The sequence below is a fragment of the Tupaia chinensis genome, unplaced genomic scaffold, assembly GCF_000334495.1.
Source record: "Tupaia chinensis unplaced genomic scaffold, TupChi_1.0 Scaffold141247_1, whole genome shotgun sequence".
In the NCBI taxonomy this organism is placed as follows: domain Eukaryota; kingdom Metazoa; phylum Chordata; class Mammalia; order Scandentia; family Tupaiidae; genus Tupaia; species Tupaia belangeri.
In genome coordinates, this window is record NW_006201110.1 from 67,218 (window position 1) to 76,701 (window position 9,484).

Genomic DNA, 9,484 nt, shown 5'->3' on the forward strand with positions numbered 1-9,484 from the left:
GGGTCGGCACGAGGCACCCGCGGCTTCGCCGCTGCATCCTGTGGGGTGGAAGGACTGCGGAAGCGATGAGGGTGTGGCCGCCGTAGGCCGGGCCACGGTAGGGGTGCTCCTAGCGGTCCCCAGGTGCCTGGTGGCCCCTTCTCAGATACTGCTTGCCAGCTTCCCTGCTGTCTGGATCGCCCATCTTACTAAGAAGGAACAGCTGCTCGGGGTTGCGGCGTGGCCATTTCCCCTGCGGGGTGATTTCTTGCTTTCTTTGTCTCTGTCTTCGGCGAGCACACGCGCCCTATAGTAAAAATCTCTCTAAAAAAATTATAATATGGGCCAGCAGGTGGCATGGTGGTTGAGGTGCTGAATTCTCACGTGGTAGACTGTGGTTCGAGTACCCGACTTGGCATCCTCCTTACTTTAATTGCTGTCTCTCTGGTAAAATTTACAAAGAAAAAAAGTAACAATAATAACAAATGAATAAAATTAAATAATTTATAAAAAATAAAAATAATCTGGAGCCGTTTCCAATTTCAGCTGCCCACGGAGGCCGAGCGACGACTTTTCTCTCCGTTTGTTTCCATACTTGTTTCATTCCCCAGCGAGGCAAAGAATAGTGCTGGAACCTATTGACAAGGATTGCCTGTTTCTCTGTAGGTAACACCAGCTTCCAGCAGGATGACTAAAGTAAAAATACTGAATGAATTTTTTTTTTTACTAACTTTTTTTTTTTTAGAATTAATTTTATTTCTTCACATTTATTTTAATTTGATCAGAGAGATACAGAGACACAGAGAAAGAGAGAGAGAGGGAAAGTGAGAAAGCAAGCCACCAGGTCCAGGACTCAAACCGAGGTCGGCCATGTGGGAGTGTCCAGCACCTTAACCACCAGGCCACTTGCTGGTCCCTAAATGTACTTTTAAAATGCTAGTTACAGCTAATTTACTTAACCATGGTTTAAAATAATGTTAGAAAGAACCAACTATGAAGACTGTGTGGTACCAAAACTTTTGGAGAAATAGGAATACCTACTTTTCTGAATCAGAATTTACTGGGACCAGCAGTTAGTGTAATGGCTATGTTGCTGGACTCCCGGACCTGCAGGTTAAATTCACACCTGCATGCCCAAGATCCCAAGAGGAGAATGGAGAAGAAGGGATTGGGGTGTGGCCATCCCCCCCCCAGGTGATTTCCCTCTTTCTGGTGAGCTCATATACGTCCTATAGCAAAATTCTCTCCAAAAAAAGAAAAAAAAAAGAATTTACTTAACCTCCTCTTATTAGAGCATTATGCTTTTAAACATGAGTAAGCAAACAGAACAGTGAAACAGAATGCGTAGTACATGCAGAATTTACCTGAATATATGGGGATCTATATGAAAGGGTAGCATTTCAACTTAATGTGAAAGAGATGAGGATAACAAATTTTGTTCTTTGAGGAAAAAACTACCCCTGTCATTACTCTGCATAGAATTTAATAAACAGTAAAAGAACACTGAAAAAACATCAACGGTGAAGCAAAATAAGAAACAGGTTTCAGGCCAGCAGGCAGCATAGTGGTTGGGGTGCTGAACTCCCACGTATCTGACCACAGTTTGGTCTGGACCTGGTGGCTTCTTTTCTCACTTTCTGTCTCTCTCTGTCTCTCTCTAGTTATCACATGTATCCTATAACAAACTTAAAAAACAATAAGTAAAATAAAAAGAAAAAAAGGAAACAGGTTTCTTAAAATACAAACCTTTTTGTTTATATATATGTGTGTGTGTATATATATATATATATACACATATACATATATATTACTTAAAATACAAACCTTGATGCCTGTATTTTTTTAGAGAATTATTTTACTTAACTTTATTTATTTACTTTTTTTTTTTTTGGTAATTTGCCAAGAGAGGGACAGCAAGAGAGCGACACAAGAATGAGAGAGAGGGAAAGTGAGAAGGCAAGCCGCCAGGTCTGGGCCTTGAACTACAATTGACCATGTGGGTGTCCAGTGCCCCTAAAAACCATGCCACCTGCTGGCCCCATGCTTGTATTTTTTAACTTTTAAAAAAATGTTGCTTATTGGGAACCAGCAGTTAGCATAATGGCTATGTCGCTGGATTCCCACATAGTCTACCGTGGTTCGCGTCCTGGACCCGGTGACTTAGATCTCACGCCATGCGCATGCATACCAAAGATCCCGAGAGGAGAATGGAGGAGAAGGGGTTGCGGCATGACCATCCCCCCGGGGGGGGGTGATTTCTCGCTTTCTGTCTCTATGTCTCTGTCTGGCGAGCACATGTACCCTATAGCAAAAACCTCTCAAAAAAAAAAAAATGCTGCCTATAAAGTCAAGTGATAAATCTGAAAATAATTGTAAGCCAGACAAGAATTAATCATTTCCAATAAGAAGAGCAAACAACTGACAAAAGACAAAGGTAGCTAACTTTTGAACAGCTGTTGAACAGTGGAGGAAATCTAAATGGTTATGAACATTTGAAAAGATGCCAAACCACACAACTAGTCAACATCACCGCTTTAAAAGGGTTTAAAGTTTATGATTTTTCAAGCAATGAAGAAAATGAATGGGCACTCCCTTTACTGGTAGAGAAATGCATGAATTCATCTTGTAATACGTATTAAAATGAAAGTACACATGTGTATGCCTCTGTCTTCACAATCTCATCTATGACTGGATTTTCAACATGTCCTGCAGAATTCTTTGTAATCACAAAAACTGAAAATGTCATGCATGGGGGCCAGCAGATAGTGTAGTGGTTAAGTCTTCAGACTTCCACATGGCTGACCATGATTCAAGTCCCGGCTTGAGTGTATGCCCAAGATCCTGGGAAGAGACTAGAGAAAGAATTGGAGGGTGGTCGTTCCCTGAGGGGTGACTTTTTTTTTTTTCTTTTGAGTTTGACAAATTTATTGGTATTTTAGTGAAGACATTCATCTCAGTCGTTTTCTCTCCCACCTTGACCTTAGGTTAATATTTCATTTGAGTCAAGAAAAGAATGTAGGAGAGGGATGTTATTTTTAACACACAATAAAATGGACAGTTTGCCTACAGAAAAGTTAAAGTTAAATTCATGTATCTTGATATAATTAAATCATGAAAGAACTAATAGTTCTATATACATTTCCATTGTTTTACTTGGGGCTTATTCTAAACTTAAATGCAAGTGAACGAAGTGTTAGGAATATACACAGGCTGCTTCTCTGGATTTATTACCCATTTAAAAAGCTCAGTGAGTAGTTACCACCAATGTAATAGTCTGAAGCTGCCTCCAAATTTAACATTGCAGGAGTTTTCAGGGAAATCATTACACACTGTGTGTTTTAGTCTGCGACCATGCTTTTAGAGATGCATATAACTGTCACATTAAAAAGAAAATTCATATACAAGAGAAAAATACAAAACAAAAGCCCTACGATACACAAATCTAACAAGTATATGTGGTGAGAGATTCCATAAAATATGTTTGAAGATGCATTTTCTTTCCATTTTCTGTACCTAAAGTGTGCTTTTGAGAGGCCACTGGTCAAAACATATATATGTAAAATAAGCCATGTAAGTGTACTAATAAGAAATCCTGTAGTAAATTCAGTTCAAATTGAAAAGGGGTCAAAACTCAAAACATCTCAGGAATTTCTACAACTCAATTCAATGAAATAAATGGTTCAGTTTAAAAAATAGTCAACAGACATTTTTCTAAAGAAGATTTATAGATGACCAGCAGGTTTATAAAAAAAGTTCTCAATAATATTAATTATTAGGGAAATGCAAACCAAAACCCCAAAGAGATATCACCTCACACATGCTAGAAAGGCTAAAATAAAAAAGGCAGACCAGCAGGTGGCATGGTGATTGAGGTATTGGATCCCACATGGCCAAACCTGTGGTTTGAGACGTGGACCTGGTGGCTTGAAAGCACACTGAGCATGTGTGTATACATGCCCAAAATCTTGAGAGAAGAATGGAAGATTTCAGTGTGGTCCTCCCACTGGAGTATCTTTACTCACTTTTACTCTCTTAATGTCTCTCTCTGGTGAACTCATGCATCCTATATCAAAAGTCTAAAAAAACAAAGAAACAAAAGAAAGAATAAAAAAGATAACAAGTGTTAGTGAAGAAGCAGAGAAAAGAGAATACTTATACACAGTTGGTGGGAATATAAATTGGTATAGCCACTATGGAAAACAGTATTGGGGGTTCACAAAATATTAAAAATAGAACTATCATATGGTACAGCAATACTACTACTGGATATGTATTTATAGAAATTAAAATCATTATCTCAAAGAGGTATCTGCATTTTCATGTTCACTGCACCATAATTAATCATTGCCAAGCTATAGAAGCTAAATGTCTGTTAACAGATAAGTACATAAAGAAAATGTGGCCAGGGACAATGGGGGAGGAAGATGGGACATAGCAGAGGGTGGGGGATGGGGAATCAGGGATGGCAAGACAAAGGGCAAGGTATGCAGGACGTAAGAATTGGAAAATTATTTGCTGAGAACATGTATGTGGATGTGCTTGATTGAGCCAATGCACAGTGTATTTTGGATGGAAAATTCATTTGTGTGTTGTGATGGTGTAAAGTGAATTAAAAAAAAAAAAGACTAATGAAGGTAGACAAGACCCATTAAGGTGAAGTGGGCTATTTCAAATATTCAGTTTACATAAAAATTTTATTTTTTTAAAAAAGAGCTAAGCTTCTAATCCACTGACAGCAATGTAATACCTAACTTATAATGACTAGAAACAAAACAAATGCCCATAAGGAAAAAAAGCTGTATTTTACCTAAATTTACTTTCTGTCAATAGTCCAGTAACATTTTCCTCCCAATACAATACTCCCTCTCTCTACCAGGCTGTTCCTGGGAGCCAGTTCAGGTAATGAGGGAGTTGAGCATGAGGAACTGCTTGCAGTTTTAAATAGACAATAACTTTTTGCTTCCCTCTTAATGTGCTAAGAGTTGTGTCTAAAAAAATATGCAGTTCTTAAAAAGGTACCATTTCTGATTTATTATCTGTAACCTTTGGAAACTAATCACATGAACTACAAAATTAGTAATGTCTTGAAATCTGCATATAAAACATAAATGACTTCTAATTTCAAACTCTCATTTAGCAGTGTACCACTCAATTTTAAAATGAAAAAGAAAAAAAGCGGCTCCAAAGATAGTCTTATACCATTCTTTAAAAAAGGAAACTGTTCCTTTTAACTTTACACCCACCCCACACCCCAATTTCAAAACACATTATTTAATTGTCTTGGTCATGGACATTTGCAAGATGAGATTTTATATTTCCCTCCCATAGCTTCTGGTTATCAGGAAACCCGTGCTTTCCTTCCCGGCTGACGTTGGTGTATCCCTTCCTATATTCTTCATCCTCATCTTTGCTTCTGGAGGCATTTCCTCTAGTTCGCTATCTTCATCTTCATTAAAAGCCACTGCTACTAAAAGGGTTTTTGGAGCAAGAGTTGGAATAGTTTCTTTAGGCTTACTTGATCCAAGTTTGATGGATATGGCTGATGGCTTCTTTGCCGTCTGACTACCTATGGCAAATCCAAACTTGGAGATCTTTGTAGGCGTTGTTGGAAGGTCTACAGCTTCTTCTTCAGCTGATCACTTCTCAGCGCTGCAACTGGAACTTTCCCCTCCATTACTGGAAGAAACAGTCTTAGTTTTTCAGGCTTCTCCTCTCCCGCCTTCCCATCCGCCATTTTCCCCGCCGCGGCCTCCCCTGCAGCCAAGCCAAGGACGTCACCCCTGGGGAGTGACTTCTTACTTTCTCCATAACTGTCTCTGTTTCTCTCTCTGCTGAATACATGTACCCTAGGACAAAAACTTAAGAAAAAAAGGCATGTTCATCAGTTAGAAAATAGTTGAATAAATTGCTGCATTCGTACTCCAGAAATTATGTAGCTAAAAAGATTAGATCAGATCTGTATGTAGACTTGGAGGAATGCCCATAATACATTAAGTGAAAAAAAAAGTTCAGATTATCTATGTATTACATAATTTTTTGGAACTACAGAAAACACTACATAAGGAGGCATATAGTATAATTTTTTTTGTTTTTCAGAGGTTTTGCCTTAGGGTACGTGCACTTGCCAGAGAGTGAGACAGACTAAGACAGTGAGAGAGAAAGTAGGAAATCACCCCTCAGGGGATGGCCACACTGCAATCCCTTCTCCGTTCTCCTCTTGGGATCTTAGGCATGTACACACATGCATCCAGCATGAATTTCGAGCCACCAGGTCTGGGACTCAAACAGTTGTTATAATCTAGTGAGAAATAAAAGGACATCCAGACAGCCAAATTCATTGGAGTTTTACTGATTAATAGGCTGGCAGTATACGAGGGACTCATGTCTCAAAACCCCGCAACCCCGAGGGGAAGGAGAGGGGTCCTTCTATAGGCAAAGGTCACAATCAATTCTGGGTTGATATGGTGATTACAATGGAAACTGAGGAGGGGGTGAAGAGGAAAGGGAGTGGGGTTCCCATGCAAAAGCTGTTACAGAAGCTGAGTCACTCAGGTTTAATTATTTCTAAGGTCTTTCTCCAGACCTTTGTTTAATGTTCCTCATGGCTCCAGTCAGGGGTCTGGTGATTGGTAGTTAATTGCTTAGGAACGTGTAAATAAAAAGGTTTTGGACTAGATAGCAAAGACAGTAAGACTATTAATCACTTTATTTACTCTGGGCAAAAGGAAGATGCAAGTATAACGTAAAGTTCAAAGATGGAGAGGCTTCTGCATGGGGCTCAGACCTGGAAGTCCAGTGACGTAATCACTACACCATCTGCTGGCCCCACACTAGATTAAGACGGTTACTCATAGGTGAGAGGTGGAAATAGAGGGGAGTAAAGAGGGACAATAATAAAATTTAAAAATACAACTTCAGAAATGAAATGTTAGGGTTTTGTTTTTGTTTTGCTATAGGGTACATGCGCTTTCCGAGGAAGAGAGAGAAAAGTGAGAAAGTACCCCTCAGGAGAGATGACCATGCTACAATCCCTTTTCCATTCTCCTCTTGGGATTTGGGGGCACAAATGCACACACGTGCACATCCTGCATGTTTCTCAAGCCACCAGGTCAGGACTCGAGTCATGCAGTTAACCATGTGGGATCCAGTTGCTTTAACCACCCTACTACTAGCTGGCACCAAAATAATAGTTTTTATTTAGCTGGAGAAATATGCTGCAAGGGTTAACAGTAGTTATCACTATGGTATAGGATTAAAGGGGGATTTTTCACTATTATAAGTATACATTTTTAAAAAATGAATATTTTTATAATTGAAAAAATGTTTAAAGAGTTAGTTAAGAATTTAATATTCTAGGCCCAGACAGTGGCACGGTGGTTAAGGCTGCTGGATCCCACATGGTTGATGGCTCAGTTTGAGTCATGAACCTGGCAGCTTGAAAAACACACCAGGTGCAATAAAGTCTGACATTGCGGAAAAACCAAATAGCATCTGGGGGTCTTATTCCCGTGTTCATGGTGAGGGAACGGGAGTGGGGGCACATAGAAAGAGTACCCCCCATGGAAAACAGTCACAGCACAATCCCTTCTCCTCTGTTTCTCCCTCCCCTCCAGATTTTGGGCACCAAAATGTGCACCTTAAAGGGATGAGTTTTATGATGTGTGATTTATATCTTTTTTTTTTTTTTTTGGAGAGGTTTTCGCTATATGGTGCGTGCGCTCGCCAGACAGAGAGAGACATAGAGACAGAAAGCGAGAAATCACCCCCCAGAGGGGATGGTCACGCCGCAATCCCTTCTCCTCCATTCTCCTCTCGGGATCTTGGGCACGCACGCACACGTGCCCCGCGTGAGTTCTAAGCCACCGGGTCCGGGACGCGAACTATGGTCGACTACGTGAGAGTCCAGGGACATAGCCATTACGCTAACTGCTGGTTCCCTATATCTTTCTCTTTTTCTTTCTTTCTCCTTCTCTCTCTCTTTTCTTTTTAGGTTTTTGCCATAGGGCACATGTGCTCTCTGGAGAGAGGGAGAGAGAAAGAGAAAATGAGAAATCACTTCCCAGGGAAATGGCCACAATGTAATCCCTTCTCCTTCTCTGTTCCCCACTTGGGATTTTGGGCACACATGTACATGGTCCACCATGATTCTCAAACTGCTGGGTCTGGTACTCGAACCATAGTTGGCCATGTTGGAATTCAGTGCCTTAACCACCACACCACCTGCTGGCCCCTATATCTCAATTTAAAAAACCACCAACCAGAAAAATTTCATCTGACAGATACAAACATTTACTATCTAAAATATTTATGAAAAAGTACTATGAATAAGTTTGATATCTGGATTCCAAATAGCAAGTAGTCAAAGGAGGTGTACTTTTTTTATAGAATGAAGCAAAAAGCAGAAAGCATGAAAATTTCACCGTCTCACCAACAGGTAACTAAACAGAGGTAAGACTCCATATATCTGTATTAAATCAGCAAAAAAAAAATTTTTTTTTGGAGAGGTTTTTGCTATAGGGTGCATGTGCTCGCCAGAAAGACAGAGAGAAAGCGAGAAATCACCCCCCAGGGGGATGGCCACGCTGCAGTCCCTTCTCCTCCATTCTCCTCTCGGGATCTTGGGCACGCACGCACACATGCCCAGAGGATGGCGTGGCAAACTGTAGCAAGTATTATAAAATATTTCAGGAATGTTAGGAATAGCACAGGAGAAAAGTCTGTTTATGAGGAGGTGAAAATACAAAGCTGAAGTTCATGGAAAACTTAAAACGGGGGAATTGGGAATAACATGTTCAGCTGTAGGGAACAGTTAAACAATAGGGCACACGATCGTTGGCAGCATGTGGATTGTATGTGTAGAAGAAAGCTCCCCAAAGGAAGCAGAGCGTGTGTTCACGTGCTCTGGCCACTACCACAGAGCACCTGTGAGTCCAATCCAGACTCTAGTGGTAAAGGTAGAGGTGTTGTGGGGGGTGTGGAGTTTCATCGGCTTGTACTGCTTACATCCCTCCTCACCATGTCTCTTTAAATGGGGGACAAAAGAAGGGACATGTGAATGAGAGTACCTACTGTTCCACAGGCTCCCAGGTTTCTGTGGAGGCACTATGTTACCCTAACTGGATTCTGAAAGGACAGAGCTGCACTGAGGAGCAAAAAGCATGATACATGGGGCTGGCAGGTGGTGTGGTGGTCAAGTGCTGGATTCCCACATGGCTGACCACGGTGCGAGTCCCAGACCTGGCAGCTTGCTTTCTCACTTTCCCTCTCTCTCTCTCTGCCCCTCACTGGTCAAATGAAAATAAATAAAGTTAATAAAAAATAATTCTTTAAAAAAAAAAAAAAGCATGGCACATACAGCTCCAGTTCTTCCCTTTGCCTGCCAAACTCAGGACATAACGGGAATGCCCTGCAGTAACAGACACCCAGGCCTAGCTCCAGACACACCAGTCCACGCAAGCAGAGAGGGTGAGACCCTCTTGGGTGTGCTAATCTTAGACACAGGTGC

General features: G+C 40.9%; 1 pseudogene; it reads right to left on the reverse strand.

The window, feature by feature from the left end:
• Nucleotides 1-4,985: 4,985 nt before the first annotated feature.
• On the reverse strand, nt 4,986-7,449 carry LOC114005007 (PEST proteolytic signal-containing nuclear protein pseudogene; annotated as a pseudogene).
• Between the last annotated feature and the right edge of the window lie 2,035 nt (nt 7,450-9,484).